At 33.4% G+C, this 25825-nt stretch overlaps 1 long non-coding RNA gene across 2 annotated transcripts in view; it reads left to right on the top strand.

The window, feature by feature from the left end:
• LOC103100237 (uncharacterized) overlaps window positions 1–24874 on the top strand; it is a 39771-nt gene extending 14897 nt beyond the window's left edge. Inside the window, exons 4-6 of one of the 2 annotated variants that reach the window (XR_008913893.1) lie at window positions 10155–10264; window positions 11833–11928; window positions 24640–24874. This is a non-coding gene — a long non-coding RNA (uncharacterized LOC103100237). Of the gene's footprint in view, window positions 1–10154; window positions 10265–11832; window positions 11929–12733; window positions 13241–24639 lie in introns of those variants that run through there. The other variant, XR_008913894.1, reaches the window with a different exon arrangement.
• Window positions 24875–25825: the final 951 nt, after the last annotated feature.

Below are 25825 nucleotides of genomic sequence, written 5' to 3' on the forward strand. Positions count from 1 at the left end.
GTTGGTATTTCCAGTACTCAGCACTTAATAAAAATTTGTTATTGAATGAATATTTTTATGTTATTGTGGGTTTGTCTAATTAGGTCTTATGTATTTTTCATAGTTCTACAAAGGAGATTGTAGTTTCTTGAAGTTGGGGGAATAGGGAGAGAATTTATTAAGATGAACAATGGATAGCTTGATAGCACAGTGGATGAGTGTGCCAGGTCTGGAGTTGGCAGAATATCTTTCTGTGTGACCCTGGGTAAATTATTTAAACCTGATTGCCTAGTCCTTGTTGCTCTTCTGTTTTAGAATTGATACTAAAACAGAAGTGAAGTGTTAAAAATAAACAGGCATATTACAAGCCAGGTAATGTGATAAGTGCTTTAAAAACATTATCTCATTAGAGACTAAACAATAACGCTGTGAAGTAGATGATATTCTTTCCCCCATTTTGTAGTTGATAAAACTGAGAGACATAAAGTTTAAGTGACTCACTGAGGGTCATTTCAGCTATTAATTTTCTAAGACCATATATGAATTCTGATCCTCCTGGCTATTCATGGTGCCATCTACCCACATATAGGAAGTTAAGACTGAAAGATAGAATTAGGTCAATTGCCATCATGTCATATGATCCACAATGCACTCATTTGAGTAGGCTCTCAAATATATCTTTGGCATTATTTTGATTTTCTAGTATAAGACGCTATATGCCATGACATTAAAGAATATTTCTATAAAAGAGTATAAAATTTACTTTTCTCTGTCTCCCTCCCTCCATGTCTCTTTTTCTTTCTCTATGTATCTCTATTACTCTCCCTTTCTTTCCAGGATCAATACAAAATAACAGTATTTACATGTACATCACTATTCAAGTTTAATTGAAATGATATACACTCTGGCATAGATTATACAAAGACTATTATTCCATTCTGGATATCACTTTGCAGAGAAGATACTAATAAACTGAAGAAGAAACAGAGGAGGGCAATCAGAATAGAAAACAATATTACCATGATGCCATATAATAATTGATTGAAAGAACTTGGCATGTTTAGGCAAATTCAAGAACTACCAGCCTTGTACCAATCCATAAACAACACTGGGGTATTTGAAGGTTATTGCCCATTTGGGGATGATGGGACCCTAGCTAAAAGCAAGCTTTCTGTATTCACATTTTGGTGTGTCCCCAAACCATTTCTGTGACCTCATTAATATAAACATCACTTCATATAGCCCTGCTTCTATGTAAACCACACACTCAAGCCAAACTGGCTTGGTTCCCAGAAATACCATGGACCTACCTCAAATTATCTTTCACACTTGGAATGCCTATCTCACCTCTTAAACCTAATAAAATGTTACCTATGCTTAAAACCAGGTCAAATGCTACTTCTACCCTTCACACATCACAAGTTAAGCAATGCTTATCTCAGTTTCTATAAGACGTTTTGTCTGTTCAACAATGTCTATTGACATAGAGGAAAGTGAAGCTAGCTGACCTTGATTCTACTAATAACTCAAGTCCTTCATATCTTTCTTGTTTAACCTTTCATTAAATTCATATAGTCTGAAAATGATTCACTGATCTTCAACTCTTGTGAGTTTTGTTATCTGTTCCTTATTATTCACTCATGTCAAAACTAATTTAAAGAACTTCTCTTCTAAATGTTTAGATGCTGACATTTAGTAAATATTTTTAGTATTACTAGTATTTCATTATTTATGTGTCCTGTGAAAGAGTAAATTGAAGAAAACCTGCAAAAAGAGGAAATGGATGGAGGTTTGCAGAGCTGTTCATCAAGGAGCATTTCAAAGGAGAATATGACCAGGAGGAGGAAGTTAAAAGAAACTCCCCAACTGCTGGAAAACCTCTCTTTCTTCTGGCCCCCGAAGGAGGAAGGACTGAGAAGATCTTTTCCTTGTTGGTTACTGATTTTCTCTCTACCTTATCAAGAAGTGACTCAAAGATCCTCAAATCTATTAGCCACATCCCTCATCCAAGACTCTATATAATTTTATTTCTCAATTTAGGATTATTTAAGATCAGGGAAACCCTAAACCCCCTCTCCTCTCCAATTTCCTTTTCCTTAAAATAAACCCTTGGTCCATAAACTTAAAGAGTGAGCTATCCATCAGATATATCAGGCAACTCACTCAGAACTGAATCCCAGTTTGTCACCAACTGAAGAAACTAACTGAAGTGGGAGGGAGAAGGGGGAAAGGATACAAAAGGAAGGAGGGAGGCAGATCTGATTCCTCATTATCTCATTGAACTGTAGGTTTGCCAGCAATCTTACATTACCATAACCCATCTAAATAAACAACCAACTAATATAGTCCTTAAAGGATAATGTAATTTCCCCACTAATTTATTTTAAGCATTTGACTTGTCTGAAGTCACAAATGCTACCTCCGATTTTTTTTTTATTCATCTGAAGTATAATAACTTCTGCTTCTAAAAAGAAAAGCAGAATGGTCAAGAAAAGTTGACCATTAGTCAACTTTGGTCAACAATGGTCAAGCAAAAGCATCAGTATGAAACTAGGTAAGAAGTCAATCCCAATGATTAGACACAGAACTAAAGATCAGAGTGAAGCAATATGGACATATGAATTATTTAGAAATCAGTTCCCAGAAATGGACCAAAGGATCAAGGCCACTCAAGAAATTTGGATGTTTGAAGCACAAAAGTCATGGAACAGAGAAGAGGATCTTCAAAGAGAAGAAAGGCTTGCCTCAGAAAGGAAGCCTTTTATTTGAAAGTTCCTATTGCAAAATAATGTAAATGACTTCTTGGAGAAAGACTGCTCAGGTTTTAGGAGTTCAAAGGAGTTATAACAAGTATATAATGGCTATACTATAGAGAAGCAGAGATCAACATATCTTAGCATAACTGGATGAGTGTCATCTAAGCTAACAATAAATCTAAGTTGCCTGAAGTGGTTGGGGAAATTTTCTTGGAGAAGTGAGCTTGAGAACTGTAAAAATGTAGTTAGAACCGACATTTGAATAGAGAAAATGAAGTAATATAATTCTATCAAAGAAACCATGTGAACCAGTATAATTAAATGAATGATGGAACTTATCAGATGATAAAGAAATTTTTAACTTGGCTGAAGTTGAAGTTTTATTTTGGGAAGATTTTGTAAGAAGAAATTTGATTGGTATGGCAGGGAAAGATCATGGAAGGTATTGCATGCCAAGATAAAGTTGTATGTGGCGAGCATGGTTTTGCATCATGTGAGCAGTATTTTAGGCAAATTAACATAGCAAGTAATGCTCAGGATGATGAAGTAGGGGAGAAAACATACACATGGAATTAGTACATGGATTTAAGCAGGTAGATATTATAATAATCCAGGTGCAGGGATAGCACACACCCCTACTTTATTATTTATTTGTAGAAAGGCTTGGGCAAAAGTCTCATAGAGTGGGAAGGCATGAATTAATTGTAATATCTGTCATTGAAGAGGTTCCCATATTGATAAAATCATAGATCCATCAAGATAACCAAAATATAAGTTGATAGAAGGCAGAAACTGAAAGTAAGAAAAGTTAGATGACTAATATGTTACTCCAGTCAAGATGGGGGAAAGGATGTTATCTGGGGAAGATATTCTGTATTTGGAGAGCTGAACCACATATGTGAGATATTTTGGAGGTAGAACTAAGAGTATGACTGTCAGGGATTTTCCAATCTGTGAGAATGTCTAGAATTTTTTCCTGAGAACATTGAAGATCTTGAACATCTATGTATACCACTGTCTGCTGACAAAATCCAGTATAACCACTCTTACCCATTCATAATATCATTATCGTTATTATACTGCTTTTCCTTTGTTTATTTGAACTGAATTGCATCCTGTTTTCTTTGGGCAAGGACAGATTCTAGCATGACCCAGAAAAAATTCTAGTCTTCAGTTAGTGGATAAATATTACTTTTCATAATGGATTCATTAAATGAATAGACATAAACTGGCTCTAGGGCTCTATTGAAATAACAATCATTAATGGTTATTTACCAATAAGGAAAGAAGGATATGAAATGTTATTCTAGTGAGTTTTACAGCATATTTCATTGTCCTCTTGCTTTTTCATTATTCAATTATATTATAAAAAAGAAAATAAGTAGAAGCTCCTGAGATTCTTTGTTCATTTTGCCTTGTCTGGAAGGCCAAAGCATGATTACTTCTTATGTCCCCATTTATTATTTTTCATTCCTTTTGATTTATTTTCCCTTATTTTTGTTAACTATTTTTTCTCCTTTTCTTTCTCCCTTGGTTTATGTTTATTGAAATCAGTTCAGAAAAAGGGAAACTTGCCTTTCTTTTTTCAAATGAAAAAGTTTTATTTTAAAATGAAAATTGCCTAAATGCCTGTGAACACACATAACAAAGATGAAAAAGTATGTTACTATATTGACTCATCATTTAGGAGTCATGCAAGATACAAATAAAGGTACCCTAAAATTTCAAGGAAAAGAGGTTTCCCCTTAATTTTGAGTCACTTCATACAGAATACTTAAATAGGAGGAACATAATTATTTTTTGAGAGTAGTGCATAGGGATAGAAGATGGGCCTTAGAGGCCATATGATCTAGGTTTAGATTTAGCTTTAGACTATTATTTCTCTGTCTGTCTGTATATCTATCTACTACATAGTCTCTCTTTAAAATGATTTTATTTCATTAACCTAGAATTAAGTAATTTTCTTGGTGTCAATACCTAAAAAAGCTTCAGATTGAAGGATAGATTGTTTAAGAAAATTTATTATGTTACTCTTATTATGTATTCTATATTATTGAATTAAAACTAATGGGAATCCCTTTATCTTGAAATTTTAAAGTGCTTTTATTTACATCTTCCACCATTACTAAATGTTGAGCCAGTTTAATAAGTGAATTTTTTTGAATGTGCCTTTAATCTTTGTTGTACATATTTTACAGCCATATACTTTCCCCTTTAAAACAAATATTTTATCATTTGAAAAAAAGGGAAGGGAAGTTTACCTTTCTGTGAAATGATTTAAATAATCAGGAATAGCATTATGAAATTATAAAACAATACTTAAATGGATCTATCATCTCACTGGTTTGAATTGTTAGCTGGAATCTGGCTATTGATCTTGTAAGACTATTGCTTATAACTGGATCAGGTATAGTCAACTCATTTTTTCTAAACATAAGGTTAATAACAGACTACTTGAGATGCCCATATATCAACAATATGACAATGATAACATTGACAAGTGACCAGCTGATCTTTCTCTATCATACATTTTAATAATGATGCTTTCTCATTGCATTTTTTCAAAAAACCCTTACCTTCCATCTAAGAATCAATACTATGTATCGGTTCTAAGGCAGGAGAGCATTAAGGACTAGGTAATAGAGATTAAGTGTCTTGACCAGACTCATACATGTAAAAAGTGTCAGGGGACAGATTTGAATCCAGGACCACCAATCTCTAGATCTGGCTCTCTATCCACTGATACGTAGTTGACCACAATCCAAAAATAATGTTTTACTTGGCATTTTCTAAAGTAATGTTCTATTTATGTCACATCTCTTCCTTGACCTCGACCAATCAATAAACTTCAGTAATCCTCAATTGTCTCTAGGACCAAATACAAACTCCTTGCTTTGGCATTTGAAAAAATTGTTTTCAGCCTGCTCCTTCTTTTCTTTTCAGTTTCCTTACATGTTATTTTCCACAATACACAAAAGAGAGAAAGAACCTGCCATTTCCCTCTCTCATAAGGAGAGAGGGGCTGCCATTTCCCTCTCTTTCTCAAGTGATATCAAGTTGCCAGTTATGACTTGAATCCTCTTGATGTAATGGCTGGGAAGATGAGAACTTTCCTCAATCAGCACCCTTAGAGTTAGGAAGCTATACCCTTTCCCCTGAGGTGTTTGTAGCAGGCCTTGTCTAGGCCTTACCATTGTAGGAGTGACCTCAAACTTGAGACCTGTCCCCAGTTGCTTGAAGCTTCCTTCCTTTAAGGTATGAAGTCAATTATAAGATCTGACTGCTATTAAGGGTTTTATTAACAAGGTTAGGAAAAAGGGTTGAGGGGAGTGGATGGAGGAAGCCCTGCCCAATACTTATGCAGTCCTTATTTCAATGGGACAGTAACTGTGCCCACGAACATCTCTGCCCCCTTCCCAGCTAATAACTCCTTCTACTGACTCAAATATCAATATATCCTAAATACATATTTAAGGAACAGTTCAGGGTGACAAGTCAGATCAGTAGAGCCAAGGCTCTGGTTAAAAAGAGTTCATTCAGAGGTCTGAGATGTTTAATACTGGAAGAGGGAATCTATGACTGAATCTCAGGTGAGAGAAGAGATGCTGATTTCAGGAAGGAAACATGATCTTCACTTGTGGGTTCAGAAATCCTTCAGCCTTCAATAAATTGAATTTTCCAGCTTCAGGTGCCAAGGCAGAAGCCCCAAGATGTCTCTAGAATCCTCTCAGCCAACAGTTCTTGTCCCACAAGCCTCTGCTCTTCAAACTGCCACTCCACTCCTGTCAGACATCCTCAGAATTCCAAACCTCTCTTGTCTCATCTTAACATATGATAAGGTGAAAAAAATGTCTTTATTTTATTAACTTCCCATTTTCCAAACCCTATAAATTTTATGAATTCATCATAACTACTTAAAATTGCACATAATATTTTCTCATATATAGTCTCCAAATCAGATGTTAATTTTAATAATTTTGTTATATTATGATTGTGAAATATATAATTTATTTGAATTAAAGTGATTTGATTGAGGCTGGTCATACTGTTTCTCAACCAAAGAAAGATGCTTAATTTTTTAATGACACTCTGAAAAGTTGCTTAAGTGTTGTGAGAATATATTGGGGTGCATATATGCTTTCATTTGTATATTTGTCAGGTTTTGTTTCTTTATGAAGTAAATAATCAAGTTTTGAAAAGAATATAAAGTGCTACATAAGAAGTTATATAAGCAATAGTCATTTGGATGCTTTTTACTATATTGTCATGACTTGAAAATTTATGGCAGCATAAATATTAGCAAAGCTAAGGAGGAAGGACTTCATCCCAGCGCCAGAATATATGAGCAGGATAACAGAACAAGCTAAGTTTTTGCATAGCTTGATAGGAATAGAGGAGTCTTTCAAGAGTCAGATTGTTGATTGAGAGTTCTCATGGTTCAGTAATGTCCTTTCTGAGAAGTCCTAGAGCTTTATCATAATTTTTATATAGAGCTCTACAAATCCAGATCTGGAATGAGCAAGGGAAAATTACTTATCTATTAAGAGTGATGTTACTGACAAGCATTCTCTACGGCCCAGTCAAAGGATTTCCATTAGGCACATATTTCTCTTGAATAAATGTAATGCTGTAAGTGCAATCAGGAAGAAAAGAAAGCAAAAGGACTCTTCATATCCTCTAAACTCAATTCACATCTTATAATGGCACTTAAATCTTCATTATATCGAACATTTTTATATAACACAATTTTAAATGGACATAGTCAGCAGTTTGTTCAACAGAGATAGTATATAACTGCTAATGATGTAAATAATAAAACATATTTAAATTTTATCAGAACTACATTTATGAAATGTCACAAAGGACACAGTTTTGCACATTTACTGATATATCTACTACCCACCATAAATACACTTACATACTTAACTTTTTTTAGGTTTAGTTTCTTTATCTCTAAAATCACAGTATTGTTGTCAGGATTATTTGAGCTGACAAATGTAAAGCTGTCTATAAATGATATGTAAATATAATGATTGTAATAATAACAATAAAGAATTATTAAAACATTTCTTGTACTATTTCCAAAGGAGAGAAACAATCTCCTATAATGGATAGTAAACTGGCTTCAGGGTGGGTGGATAGAATGGAGCACAACAGCGCCCATGTTCTTTTTTACCTCTGACACATACTGGTTTTGTGATCCTGTGCAAGTCATTTTATTTTTCAGTGCTGAAATAATTGTGTGATATTCTTTTTCATTTTTTAGAAACCCTTACCTTTTGTCTTAGAATCTCAATACTATGTATTGGTTCCAAGGCAGAAGAGTGGTAAGAGCCAGACAAGGGGGTCAAGTGACTTACCCAGGGTCACCTAGTTAGGAATTAGCTGAAGTCAAATTTGAACCTAAGACCTCCCATCTCTAAACTTGACTCTCATTCAACAGAGCCACACAGATGTTCCAACTGTCAGATATTCTAAACCACAGCAAATTTTCCTATAGGGACTTTGCTATACAAATGAAATGAAAACTATGACTTTGGATAAGTCACTTTATCTATGTTTATTTCAGTTACCTCATCTATAAAATGAGAAATAATGACATAGGGCTGTTTTGAAGACAAAACAAGATAAACTTATAAAGTTCTTACAAAATAAAACAATAAAAACTATTACTTTTATCATTTTTAATTATTCTGATGAGTATAATCATCATGATTATGTGGCAGTTCCTTGACAAAATAAATCAATAAAGCAAAAACCACAAATACCTTTTTTTCCAAATCTAAAAAGGTAATTTCAGTTTTTAATGTAAATGTGAGCAAGATGTAAAGTTCCTGTGTTAAATTTCCTAATAATTAAGATACATACTACTTCTGATCTCAGTTAATATTTATTAAAGCCAATTTATGTCCCAGATTATTTTTCCCTTGGGAATTCATGGAAATGGATATAATGTACACTTGACCCCAACATGAAATGAGTTGTGCCTTATTTTAATTAAGCCACTTCTGTAAGTGGAAGAGGTTCACTTTTGCTTGCATTTCTTCCTAATAAAATTTATATAAAGGATCATATTTTATCTAGAGGAATGTTCTTTGGTCTGAGAGAAAATATAGGTTCAATTTGCTTTGTATATCCTTTCTCTCTTATTCCTGGAGACCAATAAAATTCCATTTCTCTATTCAGCATGAAGAGGTCTCATTGTTATGACCCTCTAAGTGTGCATGCCTGATCATACTATTATGAAAGTGGTTTCCACATGAATTAGGGCATTCATTTGACCTATTATCTCCAATACTGAAGTTCATGACTTGAAGAAAGAAATTAGCTTTGTCATCTTTCTCTCTTGAGAATTTTATATATAGATGAGTAATAGCCCTCATTTGAAATCTTCAGGCCTTCATATGACTTCATTTTTTGAAGACTGAGAAAAGTTCCATGCACACAAACTGGGTTTTTCAGTACTGCTTCACTGCATATGACTATCCACATTTTAAAAGTGTGTCATTTCCTAAAATCTATGCATTCACTGTGTGAGATTCTACTACTGCTATGATGAAAGGTAGTAATTAAATAAAAGCTTTTATTAGATCTTGAGACTTCAAATGATTCAAGACACTCACAATGAATGATAAATTTCCAAGGATAGTAATTTAGAGATCTATATTAGCGTATCAATGTTGAAGTCAAAGAAATGTCTCCCAGAAATTTTGGAAAGGTTATTTCTCGAAACAATAATGAATACATACAAATCATTTCTATGTGTGAATTTCAAAGCTGTGAATACACATAGCACACACTTATTAGCATGAATACACATATATATAGATATAAACAACAAAAAAGAAGTAGGGAAGGAAGATAAGAAGAAAGGAAGTAGTGAATGAAGAAAGGAGAGAGGAATGATGGAAGAAAAATAAAAAAAAATGAGAAAGAAAGGAGGTGAGCAAGAGAAAAGTAGGAAGGAAAGGAGAAAAGAAGGAAGAAAAAAAGAAAGTTTCATTTTAACTTTAGAAAAGGGCAATTTGCTTCAATGGATTTGGATTTGGCTTCAGAATCAGAACAACCTAGGTCCAAGTTTTGCTTCTTATACAAATTGACTATATGAACCCAATCATTTGAGTTTGACTCTCAGTTGCAAAGCAGGTATATTGGTATAAGGAATTTCCTCTCTAGGAATTTACTTTACCAATGAAATCATAGATCTTCTCTAAACAAATTCTCAAACATATCTTTCATATATTGATGTATTTCTGAGTGAGTTATTATTCTGATATATTCTTTAAATGTTTACTTTGTTAGTTAAAATGTGCTTTGTATAGATTTTATTTAGAATTGCTCAGTATGTTTAAAAGCTTTTTTATGATTTGAAATCTTGTACTCTATTTGATCATCTCAGTTTTGTGATTGCTCCCTTAGCCAGTTGGCATGCTGCCATTTTAATCATATCACCTAAGGAAAGCTAGAAATACAAGAAGGTTAGCTGTCATGATGCCCTCTTTTTCATATGGATGTTTGACCTGAGTTAGGTAAGCTTTATTTTCTTTTCTCTTTTCTTTTGAGAAATCATCCATGAAATGAATTGTTGACCTAAAAGCATTTTTAGCCTTACAAATGTTCAAATTTTAGTATTACATTGTTGACATTTAATAGCAAAATGATGCATATTTACACTACCATTTGGATATGTAGTTTAGTTCTCCGATAAAAGTTTAAGGATCCTCAAAAATTCAAGGTTTTGAGGCTGAAAGAAAAAATACATTATTTATCTCCTGGGAATTTAGAAGTGACCATAGATTAGGAGTTATTAACCTGAGATCCATGAACATTTTTCTCTCTTTAGTTGCATTTTCATATTTTCTAATCCCCTGTGTTTTACTTTACCTATTTAAAAACACACTGAGAAGAGGTTCATGATACCAATGGAATTTTTGACACGCAAAAGGAATAAGAAGCTCTGCCCTAAAGTCTCTGAGCTGACACTTCTCTGTAACAATAAATCTGTATAGTCACAGCAGCTTTGCTCTGACAGTTAAGCAAGACCAATCCTCTGATAAAACACCTAGCATCCAAACCCCCAAACCCCATCTCTTTAAGGAAAATAACAGGTTATATTTCCTCAATTCTTCTCTAGGGTCAAGAATAGCTAACCCATACATTTGAAAGATGCTAAAAAAGAGGCAAAGAGAGGTACAGTGAAGTAACTAGCCTCATACAAAGAGTTACTTGACTTTTTCTAGAACTATAGGTGCATATATAATAAATACTTAATGTTTTTGAGTTTACTATTTTTTCACTAACTAAATGAAGTCCCATAATTGAATATATCTGTCCTGAAAAATATATGCAGAAAGGTGGAAAAAGAAGTCTCTCTGGCTTGTATACTAGAAGAATTTATATGTATTAAACAGAAAATGGAACTGGTAATTTTTCGTTTGTCTGTATTTTCTATATTATTAGTGATTGTCCTACTTTCTGAAAGGATTTGTTTCCTTTTAAATGATAATAATATGAAAGATCTGAAAGCAGAATGACATTAAACATCATCAAGGCTGACTCCTTCATATTTCAAATGATTAACTTGAAGCCCAGAAAAATTAATTGAATTGACTAGGATCATGTACTGAATCCAGTTTCTCTGATTCCAGATCCAACATTCTTTCCACTTTATCACATTGCCTTTTAGACAATAGGCCTTTTTCTTTTATCAAATTTGTGTGTGTGTATATATACAATGGATTGCTAATCTTGTCTCTTTAGACTAAATGTAGAACTCATTGAGAAAATTTTATAAATTCAGAAACTTCTTATCAGATGGTTGGTTTTCTTAACTGTCAGAAAAAAACTGCTATGATTGCACACATTTTTAAATGATAGAGAAAAGTGTCAGTGTAATATGGATCCTAGTCATGGATTTCTTAACCTTTTATTAAAGTCTTGGACCCCTTTGGAAGTTTTGTAAAGCCTTTGTAATAACAATGTTTTTAATTAATAAAATAAAATGCATAATATTACAAAAGAAACCAATTATGTTGAAATAATCTCTTTCTATATATTTATGTATCATTTGTTTTTATACATCAAACCCATGTTGGAGAAATGAGAGGATGATATCATTTATAAGGAATCCCTTTTTAATTTTGGACCTTGTGGACAATATCCTCCTTGACACTAGCAAACATCTTTGCTGATGGTAAGAAAATCTAAGAATACTCGTCCAACTCAAATTATGAAGCTAACATTCTTTAATTGTTATCAGTTTCATGACATTATAAACTGTATTTATTCCAGTTTAATTCATGGATGAGCACTGACTTCTCTTTTGCATAGTTCCATATCTTAGTGATTTCTAGAAATGGCTTCAATAAAATCACCTGTTTGCTATAAATATTACTGAGTCTACGGCTTTATGAAGATAAATGAGGAAGAGGTCATATGTTTGAGACGTATTAACATAAAGATATAGTGCTTTTATATCTCTATAAAACATAGAGAATATTCTTTTTAAAACTCTCATAGACTTATTGGCATAACTCTCTGTGACCAGAAGATATACCATTCTCATTGGGAGATGGAGAAAGTTATTTTGTTCCCTTGGTCCCCATCAGAACATGTGATTAATACCATAAGGATTGTATGCCTATGTTTTATGAAACTTGGCAACCCTGGTGAACCTTTCTTTCTGTACTGTAGGTTAAAATGGCAAATTTCCCATTATCCTTTCCAGGGGAGGAAACTACAGGTTTTAGAATATTATCATATACCAAAAAGATGCTATATATTAAAATAACTTGCATTTTTCTCGAGTGAATGAAAATAATCACAATACATAGCATCTGGTGTTGTTTTAATGTTCAGTTCTCTAGCAACATTAATTAACTAGATCCAGCTATATAAAGTTATTGATAATTCACTTTTATAATTTCTATTTTAGAATTATTCCTTAAGTAAACTATACAGTAATAAGTTATATGAATATCATTATCCTTATTTTACAGATTGGGGAAAGGAAGTTCAAAGAAGTTATATGTATGACTTGTTCATATCCATAGAGCTAATAAGCATCAGAGCAGAAAGTAAGGCCAGAATTAGAGAAGAATATCAGAACTAGAAAGATTCACAGTAAGCAAGAAGTTAACTTTTAATTGTGTTTCTTGAAAAATAATTCCCACTACATCATAAATATAAAGTGGTCATCTTTGTTCTGCATTCTTTGGCAAGAAAGAACAAAGCTAATCTTTTTATGTGACAACTATTCAAATAGATGAGGATGTGTTATGTGCTTTTCTAGGCACATCTTCATTTTCTTCATATTAACTTCATATTGAATGGATAAAATACACATGGGCATGCACACACATACACACACAGAAACCCAAATTAGAAAATACAAAATAAACAGAAGATATAAAAAAGAAGAGAAATACATTATAAACTGAAATATCTGTAGCCTAGTCAACGAAATTAAATGTTCTTTCCTTGAAAGACTGATGATGTTTATCAAAAAGAAGAGGCATCAAATAAATGTGTCAAAATAGAAATGAATAGCATCCAAAATTATAAGAAACAATAAATAAAACTAATTTGAACTTACTCTACAAATCATATTAAAACTAATTATTTAAAATAATTGGAAGCTAATATACTCATAAATATATGATGTCAAAATGATCAAGAAATAAATAAAATTTCTTAATCTAAGCCCAGGGGAAAAAATGAACCAGCTATAAAGACTCTCAAAGTGGAGAAATATATATATGTATATATATATATGCATATATGTATAATTCAGATAGATTTGGAAATAATTTCTACCAACTATGAAATGAAAGATTAATATAAGTGTTATGCAAAATGTCAAAATTTGAGAAGGAAATCATCCTACAAACATGCTTTTATGAGTCAAATGTCTCATAATATATAATCTAGGGCAGGAAATAATAAAGAAAAAGAATCATAGAATAATATTATTAATGAATATTGATTAAAATGTTTAAATAAAAGTTCACCAAAAAGATATGATGAGTTTTAAAAATCATTCATTGTAAATCACACTTGGGATCAAAAGATCCTTCAAAATTAGAAAAACATAACCTAAATATTCACATTATGATGACATTAATAGGATCCTCTCCTCTCTTTTTCTCTTTTCCCCTCCCCTTTTCCTCACCTTCCCTCCTTTCCCCTTCCTTCTCCTTCCCTTCCTTTTCTTTACCTATTTCTTTCTTTTTCCTTTCTCCTCTTCTCTTCTGTTTTTCTTTCATTTCTTCATAAGATTCTTCTAAAAGCTCTACAAAGATTAGGAATAGACAAGTAATATTCTTACATTTACATTTACATTACATTTAAAATGTAAACCTAAATGCAAAAAGCTAGCATTACTTGTAGTAAAGAAACAATCTCCCCAGTAAATTCACAAATGAAACCAAGATTTCTGTTCTCATTCTGTGTTTCTGAAATTATTCAAGGAATTGAATGCTAGTGATACCAAGGAGAAAAGAAAAATCTATATCTATATCTATATATGTAATTATTCACACAAAAAGGCAGAAAATATTTCTCCTATTGTTTGATAACCAGATGGTTTATTAAGATGGAGATAGTTTACTTGAAGTTCAATAAATACCTTTAATAAAAGAAGCAATGTGATAATTATAAAAAAGAGGTCCTGGTCAAGTCCAAAGATTTATTGAGAGTGAGAGATCTCTTTTCAATTTATAGTAAGAGCTGTAATAACTGAGGCATGAGTTATGAAAGAAGGTAAAGACTTTGTGCAAATATACAGTAGAGGGATATTATTTTGGCATAGGTTTAAAATGGGGTGTATGGGGTGCTCAGGGAGAATTAATACCTTTGGTATGGAGGGCTTGTCATGCCCTGCTAGGGCAGCTCTCCAGCCTTCGACCCTCACCTGACACCCAGCTCTCACTTGTGGCTCCTAGTAGCTGCTAGCATGCAGCAGCGGCCACACCTCGGGCAACGGCTTCGACAGACTGGGTAAACCTTGTGAGGGTCGCCATCGGGTCATCGTCGACCACTGGTGAACTAGGGCTTTGCTCACCCAGCATGTGAAGACTGTTTCAGTGGAACAGGCAGAAGAAACCAACAAGAAGGTTCAACGGCTTAGATGGCGATACAGCAAGGCACTGTGGAGTGCTTAGGGCATGTTGGAGCACAAAAGACAACATGGCCATCCAATGCAGCTGAGGAAGTCTCCAGGTGTAACGACTTTTCATGCCAATGGACCCAGGCTTCCAATGCCGAGAGAGTGGGACTGTCTCTGTGCATCAACTTTTCCACTTAAATCTTCATGCACAAGTGTCTTTGTGCACAAAAACACACAAAAACAATCGCCATCCTCGGTTACCGAGAGACTACAATAATAATCATAATAATAATAGGCTTAATAGTAGTAGGGACAATTAGGTGACACAATTGATAGTATGCAGGGTCTAAAATTGGAAGACTTATCTTCTTAAGTGCAAATCTGACCTCAGACCCTTACTAGCTGAGTGATTCTGGGTAAGTCACTTAATCTTGTTCACCTCAGTTTCTTCATTTGTTAAATAAGCCAGAGAAAATAATAGCAAATCACTCTCACAAACTATTCTAGTACCTTTGACAAGAAAACTCCAAAAGGAATTACAAAGATTGAATCAAGGCTGAAAAATGTCTAAAACAATTAACACAAAGAGCAGTAGAGAACGTGGTGTAATGGTTAGAAATAGGGACAGCAAATAATAATTAGGTTCAAATTCAACCTCTCACACATACTATACTTATTCTGGGCAAATTGCTTTCTTTTTTAGTGCTCTAGGCATGTCTTTACAACTGGTAGTTACAGAGAAGATGCTGAACTGTACTGATAGGAGTTGCTTCACTTGAGACTTCTCCATTAAATCTCATATCCAATCTTGGCTGCATTCCTTTAATATTGTTAAAATATTGATACAGTATAAGTAGAGAAGGGATGGCAGTAAAGAAAGATGGGAATGGGTTTGGGCAATGTATGTTTGCTGGGATCATAGAGAACAGAAAGGAGAGAATATGAGAAAAAACCAAGTATGAGATTCCAATCTGTTTTCATATGGGGAAGCTTTATTAATAAAATAGCTCATAGTTGCTCAGTTAATCTAAAATTTCTATCATTTCTGTACATTATTTATCTCAACCTAAGATTAATCACATCAACTTACTTTTAGATTATTATAAATCAGATTCATATCTCTAGTGACAAGACACAGAGTATTAAATTTTGACATTCGGTCTCCATTAATTTCTCTTCTTAAAAGGTGTTGAAAATTCATTTATAAATGTAGTAAAGTTCAAGAATTATATTAAAATCTGCTTTTTAAAGCCATGCTACCAAAGCAAGACTAATAGAAGGAAGTCTAATTACATGTAGTATAGGAAAAATGATCCAAAATAATTGAACTCAAATTGAATTATAAATTAAATTTATATTGTAAACACCTTAAGCATTAGGGCTATGTCTTTTACCTCTTTCTTTCTCTAGTGTTTAGCTTAGTTCCATATGTGTTGTAGGTATTAAATAAGTGTTTATTAATAATGAAATGTTGGGGATAAATTTGTAGGCTTTTACCCTTAATCAGGTTAGCCAAATGCTCTGATGTTTGTGCCAAGTTTTCCTATATGCCAGTGCATTGTGATATAAAATGTAGGATATTAATTTTATCACAGTCAAATCCTACTTTCTCCTGTTCATGATACCAATAGAATTTTCAAGTCTCTTAACATTTTTAGTGGAAGGTCAACTTTTTAAAATATATGAGCTGACTATATTCCATTTTCCCCTCATCCACTTTAGCTAGTCCTATTACATTATTTTTAAAACAATTTGAGCCTGTTTTCAAAAAGAATTTTTCTTTTTATCTTCATTATGATCTTTTTATTTTTACATGAGTCCCTCATTCTCTGATTCATAATTTCTATAATCATCTTTTTTCTCTGAATTATTCATACAATTAAAGCCTCTAAGGTATATATTCTAGACTCTTTTCTCTAGCTACTTTTACTTACTGATGCATTAAACTTACTCTTCAGAATTAGAAATATTTTACTTGTTTTCCAGTTGATAATATGTTGCTTTTGCTGTCTGAACTTATTCAATTCCCTTTCAGTCTTTTTTCATAAATAAGAATTTGGAGAATGCCTAAAATTGAATAGAAAGAGAATTGACTGAGCTTCAGAAGTGAGTCAAAAGATGAAATCATTGTGGATCATTCAATTTCCATAATTAACCTCTCACTGTCCTAATCTTTTCAGTTGCTCACAGTTTTCTTATAGGTAGGAATTGAGTCTTGATTGAAGCCAGGGAAACTATGTCCTAAAAGGTATGCATGGTAAAAAGGGAATGCATGGAAGGATAGAAAGAAAAAAATGTAAAATCAGGAGATGGGGTCTTCTGTTTGAGAAAGAGCAAGTGATTCAGAGTTCTATATTATATAATATAGAGGAAAATGAGTTTAAAAATATTTGGTATGAAAGGTTAAGCTGTTAAATATAAAATAAAGATTCACACACGTGGAAGGTAGATACCCATAGGATGAAAGTAAGAGGATGGAGTCAAATCTATTGGGCATCAACTGATAAAGAGAAGGCAGGAATTGCAATCATGATATATGAAAAAGCCAAAGTAAAAATAAATCTAGTTAAAATAGATAGGGAAGGTAATTACATTCTGATAAAAGACAGTATAGACAACGAGGAAATATCTGTACTCAATATGTATGCACCAAATGTCATAGAATCCATATTTCTAAAGGAAAACTAGTGGAGCTCAAGGATGAAATAGATAGAAAAAACTATACTAGGGGGAGACCTGAACCTTCCTCTATCTGAAGTAGATAAATCAAACCAAAAAATAAATAAGAAAGGGGTAAGAGAAGTGAATGAAATCCTAGAAAAAATAGAGTTAATAGACATGTAGAGAAAAATAAATAGAGACAAAAAGGAATATACCTTCTTTTCAGCAGCACATGGTGCATGCACAAAAATTGACCATGTATTAGGCAATAAAAAACATTGCAAACAAGGGCAAAAGGGCAGAAATAATAAATGAAACCTCAGATTAAAATGCAATGAAAATAATAATTAGTAAGGGTACATGGAGAGGTAAATCAAAAATTAATAGGAAATTAAACAATACAATTCTCAAACATCAGTTAAAGAACAAATCTTAGAAACAATTAATAACTTCATTGAAGAAAATGACAATGATGAGACTTCCTTTCAAAACCTATGGGATACAGCCAAAGTATTACTCAAGGGGAAATTTATATCCTTGAGTTTATATATTAACAAATTGAGAAGGGCAGAGGTCAATGAATTGGTCAAATGCAAATTTAAAAAAAATAGAAAGGGAACAAAATAAAAATCCTCAGATGAAGACTAAATTAGAGATCCTAAAAATCAAAGGAGAAATTAATAAAATTGAACGTCAAAGAACTATTGATTTAATAAATAAGACTAGAAGCTGGTACTTTGAAAAAACAAATAAAATAGACAAAGTACTAGTAAGTATAATTAAAGAAAGGAAAGAAAAATACCAAATTGACAGTATCCAAAATGAAAAGGGAGACCTCACCTCTAATGAAGAGGAAATTAAGGCAATCATTAAAAATTACTATGTCTAATTATATGGCAACAAATATGGCAGTCTAGGTAATATGGTGAATACTAACAAAACTATAAATTGCCTAGACTAACAGAGGAAGAAATAAGTTACCTAAACAACCCCATATCAGAAAAAGAAATTGAACAATCTATCAAAGAACTCCCTAAGAAAAAATCCCCAGGGCCTGATGGATTCACAAATTAATTCTATCAAACATTCAAAGAACAGCTAACTCCAATACTATACAAACTATTTGACAGAATAAGCAAAGGAGTTCTACCAAATTCATTTTACGACACAAACATGGTACTGATCCCAAAGCCAGGCAGGTCAAAAACAGAGAAAGAAAACTATAGTCCAATCTCCTTAATGGATATAGATGCAAAAATCTTAAAGATACTAGCAAAAAGACTCCAGCAAGTCATCACAAGGGTTATTCACTATGACCAGGTAGGATTCATAGCAGGAATGCAAGGATAGTTCAACATTAGCAAAACCATCCACATAATTGACCATATCAGCAAGCAAACCAACAAAAATCACATGATTATCTCAATAGATGCAGAAAAAGCCTTTGATAAAATACAACACCCATTCCTATTGAAAACACTAGAAAGTATAGGAATAGAAGGTCCTTTCCTAAAAATAATAAACAGCATATATCTAAAACCATCAGCAAACATCATCTGCAATGGGGATAAACTAGAAAGCTTGCCAATAAGATGAGGAGTGAAACCAGGATGCCCATTATCACCTGTATTATTTAATATTGTACTAGAAACACTAGCAGTAGCAATTAGAGAAGAAAAAGAAATTGAAGGTATTAAAATTGGCAATGAGGAGACCAAGTTATCACTTTGGTTTGGGTATAATGGAGAAAGAGTTGATGATAAATGCCTAGAAGGTAAAAGGAGGGTGAAATGGATTCCCCCTCATCAGTCCTCTTCAAATATGCCTCCCCACTAACCCTGCCTTTACTCCCCTCTAATAACTAATTTAATAGGTGAACCTCTTCCCTTGGGGAAAGAGAGATAAATCAACTCTCTCCCTCTTCCACTATGACAAAGAAGTCAATTTAGGATAACTGACAACTTTATTCTAACAATTGTGGTTAGGAGTAAAATAAGAAAGATGTCTGAAGGTTAGGGCCTATAGGAAAGAGGATAAACAAAGTCCCTGTCTTTCTAAAATTGCCCTTTCCCTCCCTCCAAAGTTGGGAGACTCATGCTTGCCAACCTGGTCTTTGAGAGGTTCAGGTTTGTGACCCCAGGTCTTTGTCACAGCAGTGCCAATGTCCAGACCCAGGGTGTCACAGGAGCTGTGTGAAATCTTGTTATGCTGTTTCTTATTCTTCTCAGGTTTCTGCCACACTTCCTGGTATCTTTGGGGGGAAATGGCAAATTAAGTTCAATGAGGGATTTTGAATAGCTCAGGAGCCAATCTCTGATCATACCGTCACCTTTGCTCTCTCAAGATAGAGAGAGAGATCAACTGCCTCTCCTTGGAATCTCCTCTTCACTCAAGATTCCAAACCTTCTCAACCAACCCCTGCTGTGGATGCAAACCTCTGCATTTCTTCCAAGCTTTATCACTCACAGTATCTGGATTATTCCTCTATCACACTTCGCCAAATTTATACAGTGATGTAAGCAGAACTAGAACATTGTACACAGTGCCAATAATATTTTATGATGAACAACCGTGGATGACTTAGCTATTCTTAGCAATACTATAATTCAAAACAACCCCAAAGATCTCACAAAGAAATGAAATATGCTTCCATAGAAAGAACTGATGGAGTCTAATCTAGACCATAGGAAACTTTTTTCACTTTACCTTTTTATGTTGTTGTTTGAGTTTCCTTCCATGAAAAGATTAATATGAAAATAGTTTTTACATGCTTTTGGTTGCACATGTAAAATCTATATCAGATTGCTTATGATCTCAGATGTGTTGTGGAGAGGGAGGCATGAAGGGAGAGAATTTGAGATTCAAAATTATTTTTAAATGTTGGAAACTTTTTACATGTAATTGGGGAAAATAAAATTAATATTTTTTAAATGTGAACTTTTCACACATTGGGAAAAAGACAAAGGGAAATTCATATGAATACTTGTTTCTATTAATTTGGAGAAATGCAAGGAAATATAATTCAATTATTCAATTATTTCACTGATAATTAAATAGACCTCTACAACTATAAGTTGCAATGCAATTGAAAAGTGGAATTAGCATAGTGTTTTAAAATGAAGAGATCAGGAGTTTCTATGTCAATGGAATTATGGGATTGTTTTAATGAAAGGCAGCGAAAGAGAGAGAGCATGAGGGATGGACACAAAGAGAAAGAGACAAAAAGAGTGACAGAAGCTGAAAGGCAGAAAAAAAAAGAGAAATAGAGAGAGAAATGGATATACAGAGATAGAGAAAATAGACAAAGAGGCAGAAAGACAAATAGACATTCAGAGACAAAAAGAGAAACAGAGGGGCAGATTTAGACAGAGACAAAAAGACAGAGACAAAGAGACAGAGAGGCAAACATGCACAGAATCAGCGAAAGGAAGAAATAGGGAGAAAAACATGATATTGTTATATGTGACATATATAAACACATTCATAAATACACACATATATAAATTTAGCTTCCTCATCTGTAAAATATGGGAGTTGAACTCCATCTGCTATGGGATTGGACCTCAGGGTAGGGTTGTGAAGAGTGTATCCTGTTGCTCCCTTATCATATCTCTCTCCAAAAAATGAAATTCTGCCTGAACTCTTCAATGCTTAGCACACTAACACCCTCTCTTTACATATTGTCCATACTTATGATTATGGATACTTCATTGCCAATGTACAAATTCTTTTCCTCATTTCTGATTGCTTCTCCTTTACTTCCATTCATCTCAATTATTAACTGCCTTTTGAACTGAGATTCCCAACTGGAAGGGACCATAGGTATTGGCTGGTTCAAGCCTCATCAAAATATTAATGTAACTTGCCAATGAGCATGCTAATTAGGAAGTAGAATAACCTGGTTGTAAATCCTGATCTTCTGACCTCAACTTTAGTGCTCTTTCTACAACACAATTTGTTTTGAGAATCAGCTTGGTGGCACAATGAGTAGATTGCAGGACTTGGAGTCAGGCAGACATGAGTTCCAATCCAGACTCAAACACTTACTAGCTGTGTGACCTGGGCGAGTTACTTAACTCTGTTTGCCTCATTTTCCTCATCTTTAGAATGAGTTGGACAAGGAGATGTTAATCCACTTCAGTGTCTTTCCTTACAAAACCTAAATGGAATCATGAAGAGTCATAAAACCCAAACAACTGAACCACAACTAAAGTTTGATTTTTGGGGCAGTATTAAAGTCTCATCCTTGGGAGAAGAAGAAAAAAAATAAGCATTGCTTTATGGTTCTGAGTAATAGAAAGTCTCATGAAACCCCAAAATCTTTGGAAGTCAGAGACATAATAATATTTCTTCTTTAAAGTAACAAGATAGAACTTTTAGATACAATTTAAAAAATGTTCCCAGTAATTAGAACCATTTAAAAGGGTAATGGTTGTTCTCAGGAGATATGAGTTATATCTCATTGGAGACCTTTAAGCAAAAACTTAACGATGACTTATTGGATGTGTCAGAGGGAATTCTTTAGTTTCAAATTAGACTCCATGGCTTTGAAATTACTTCCAAATCCCAAGTTTTGTGATTGTCATATTGGTTATTATTTCATAGGCATGTGCTTAGAGCACCTAGGTACAGGACCATTTTATATGTTCCCAACAACGTAGGAATCTAAGACAAAATCTATTTCTTTGAGTTCTATAGAAAAGAGCCTTAGCCTCACCAACCTGAGGCTGTGTTTAGATAAGCAAATTCCAGAATGATTGAAGTATCTAATAGCTTTTCCAAAATAAATGCCACTAGCAATCAGTATCTATTATTCAACATAGACAGGATTAGGTCAAGACCTTCTAGCTTTATTCTAATACCTATTATACTGAAAGTCCATGATTCTGATGACAAGGTCTACAGTGATAGTGGGAAGGTTGGCCATTGAAACTACTCAGAAAACACTTCCTATTGACCTTCCACTCTAAATATATTTAAGACCAATATTAACTGATGCTATTTTATTGTTTTAGTTACTCATTTGATTCCTCATTAGGTTTGATGCTGTCTATTGGGAGTAGTGCAAGATAGTTGGGATAAAAAATAGTCTTGTTTTCCATCCTTCAGGCAAAACTTGAAGATTCAGAATGTAGAGGCTGTGCTAGTCATAAAAGAGTAAAATATTTTTAAAAACATTAAGAAAATTTTTAGAAATTCTAAATTTCAATTATAAAATATGTATGAGCTTTAAAATACAAGGTAAATGATATTTTAAAGCTACCCTTAAAGGCCTTTCACATATTAGGGTCTTAGTTTAAGTCTCTAAAGAGTTCTATGTTTCCACACCTGTAGATGACGGCATCACTCACACTTCATCAGTGCAGGGAATGGGGGTCTTAAAATTCCAGGTGTAGAGGTGATTCAAAAGTTTGAAAAAAAATAAATCCCTCAAATTTCCAGAGAATCCAGAGAAATACCTGAAAATGAAGACTACATGGCATATTAATTCAAAGCATTTTTAGGTTTCCTTTAAAGAGAAAGAAAAAACTCACTAATTCATAAATAGCACAGAAAATGAATTACATTTTCAAAGCATTCAGCTAGAGAAAATTCATTTGTTCTATAAATTATACAATTGTAGAGAAAAGGTTATAGAACACATCAAAAATTTGAGAACTTATTTATATTTGTATAATTTTGGAAGGTTAGAGTTCAAACAATTAGGTTTGTCAGAAATAGATTTATACTACATTATTTTCTGAAGCCTAAAGATGTATGAGGATCCTACACTTGCAAATAATATAGGTCTGCATATATTATGTATGTATATATGATATATACCTACACATGCATATATCTTTTTTATTTTATTTATTATTTGGGAAACACATGCAAGTGATACAGAATGATTACTCCCTAGTGTACATTTAGAGGACATCACTCTATACTATATTAATGCCTTTTCGAACTAAAAGGGTTATGTTACTTTTCAGATTACTTTACTTGATAGTTCAATATAACATGCTATTCCAGTAACTAAGGGTGGATTTTAAATTTAATGTCTTTTATTTGTTAATTTTAATCCAAATATAGTACATTCTATATCTTTATCCATAGCTAAAAATAAAAATAGAATTAGGAGTTAGCTTCATTAGATATGAATGTAATTTCAAATCTAAAATCCCACAGAATTTAATATTGTATATACCTTCATCATAAATAAATATAGATTTGAAAGAGTTTGGTTTTTAAAAATGGATTTCATTTACTTCAACTTCTTTTTCTCTACAGTTTTTTTAGAAGATGTTTTCACTTTAAGATAAGTTTTATTAAAAAAAAAGATGAAAATGCCACCAATAGTTTCAAGAAAAATATACTATATTTTTCTCAGTGCTGTATTGATTTCATACTACCTGAGGATATCCTTTTTTGAAAGTAGAGATGGTTCATCAGATTCAGGATAGTCTATGGGTTTTACATCCAATCAAAGAGCCCTCATCAATGTCACATTAATATTATCAGTCACAATTACTTCAAAGCAAAGGTATTCTGTAAAATGGCATAGTAAGAAAACTGGCAGCAGATCATTTCTTTTTTTTTAAACCCTTACCTTCCATCTAGGAGTCAATACTGTGTATTGGCTCCAAGGCAGAAGAGTGGTAAGGGCAAGGCAATGGGGGTCAAGTGACTTGCCCAGGGTCACACAGCTAGGAAGTGGCTGAGGCCAGATTTGAACCTAGGACCTCCCATCTCTAGGCCTGGCTCTCAATCCACTGAGCTACCCAGCTGCCCCCAGCAGAACATTTCTACAGTTAACTTGTCTCCAATGAATGTACCTAAATAATCAAATGGGAAAATAAATGTCCCAGTCTGTGATAATGTATGAGTTTTCTCATAGAAACATAGAAACATATTCATGATGGATATAGCATTGGAAATATGGACAGAATGACCTGAGTTCAAATCTTTCCTTGGGAACTTAATATCTATGAGAACCTGCTCAAATCTCTTAATTTCTGTTCCCTCAGTCTCCTAATAAATATACCTAATCAGCACTCAACTCACAGGATTATTGTAAGGAAAAATAAGAAACTATTTGTAAAGTGCTTCACATAATGCCTGACAGGTTTGTTTCATTTCTGTCTTCCTCCATAGGAAAATATAGGCAGAATATATAAGGGAATATATGAAGTGAACATGGAGTACAGAAGGAGAAACAACTCACTACTCTGATGCTACAAGTCTGCCGACGTTTTCCATTTGTCTTTATACTCTACTCACTGTGGGTGTTTCCTATTGGATATCGAACTCTGCTGGGACTTTTCCTGGCATGGGGAATTGACTATCTGTGCCTAATCTATCCTGATTTATATTTGCTGTTTCCATCTCATTGCCTTTAGTCATTTTTAAAGGAAGGACTACTTCTTATGCACATTTCCTCTCTCTTTGAATTTACACTCTCTAGGGTTGAATCACATTACATGTCAGCCAATTATCTGACTTAGTAATAGAAATTCCTTTATAGTTCTACTTAACCACCGTATGTGGATCTAGAGCCACATGAACACATTGAAAGAGAGGAGGTCTTCCAGAAAAGTTCTACAAAAGCTTCGAGAATCTGAGGATATCTAGTTTTCTTCAACCCAAGGTGCCTTTTGGTCTCCAGTGCACATCACCTGGTATGGGAAAGTAAAAAAGGAGAGAGAGAGAGAGAGAGAGAGAGAGAGAGAGAGAGAGAGAGAGAGAGAGAGAGAGAGAGAGAGAGAGAGAGAGAGAGAGAGAGAGAGAGAGAGAGAGAGAGAAGTATTAAACTTGAACTTCAAATCCTTTTTTTCCAAATTCTTATTATTTGGAAGTAAAATAGGGATGACTGACTATTCTTTTGTATCTATTTATATATGTATGCATGGAAGTATATGTGTAAGTCTCCCAGGCTTTGAGATGCCCTACATTTTATCATTATATATTAAATTACAGTAAAATATGAGTTACTTTTTAAGTGTCAACTCTATGTAGGGCACTGTGCTAGGCTTTTTGGGAATTAAAAGAAGTCCCTGACCTTATGAAACTAATAATCTAATAATGATACTTATTTCTATATTCTTAATTTATATCCTAGCACATTTTTGTATTGGGGTCATTTACTTAGAATTTTAAACTATTGGAAATAAGGGATACTTTTTCTTCTGCATAAATATGTGTATGGGTCTATGTTTAGGACCACAAAAAGAGAACTTATTATAGTGCTATATCTTATGATACTTCCCATATATACCATATACATAAGTTTTGTTTATATTCCCAAACTGGAGAGACATTTTTAAATTTAGTTTTTGATATT

This window comes from Monodelphis domestica, chromosome 8, assembly GCF_027887165.1.
Source record: "Monodelphis domestica isolate mMonDom1 chromosome 8, mMonDom1.pri, whole genome shotgun sequence".
NCBI classification, from domain to species: Eukaryota; Metazoa; Chordata; class Mammalia; order Didelphimorphia; family Didelphidae; genus Monodelphis; species Monodelphis domestica.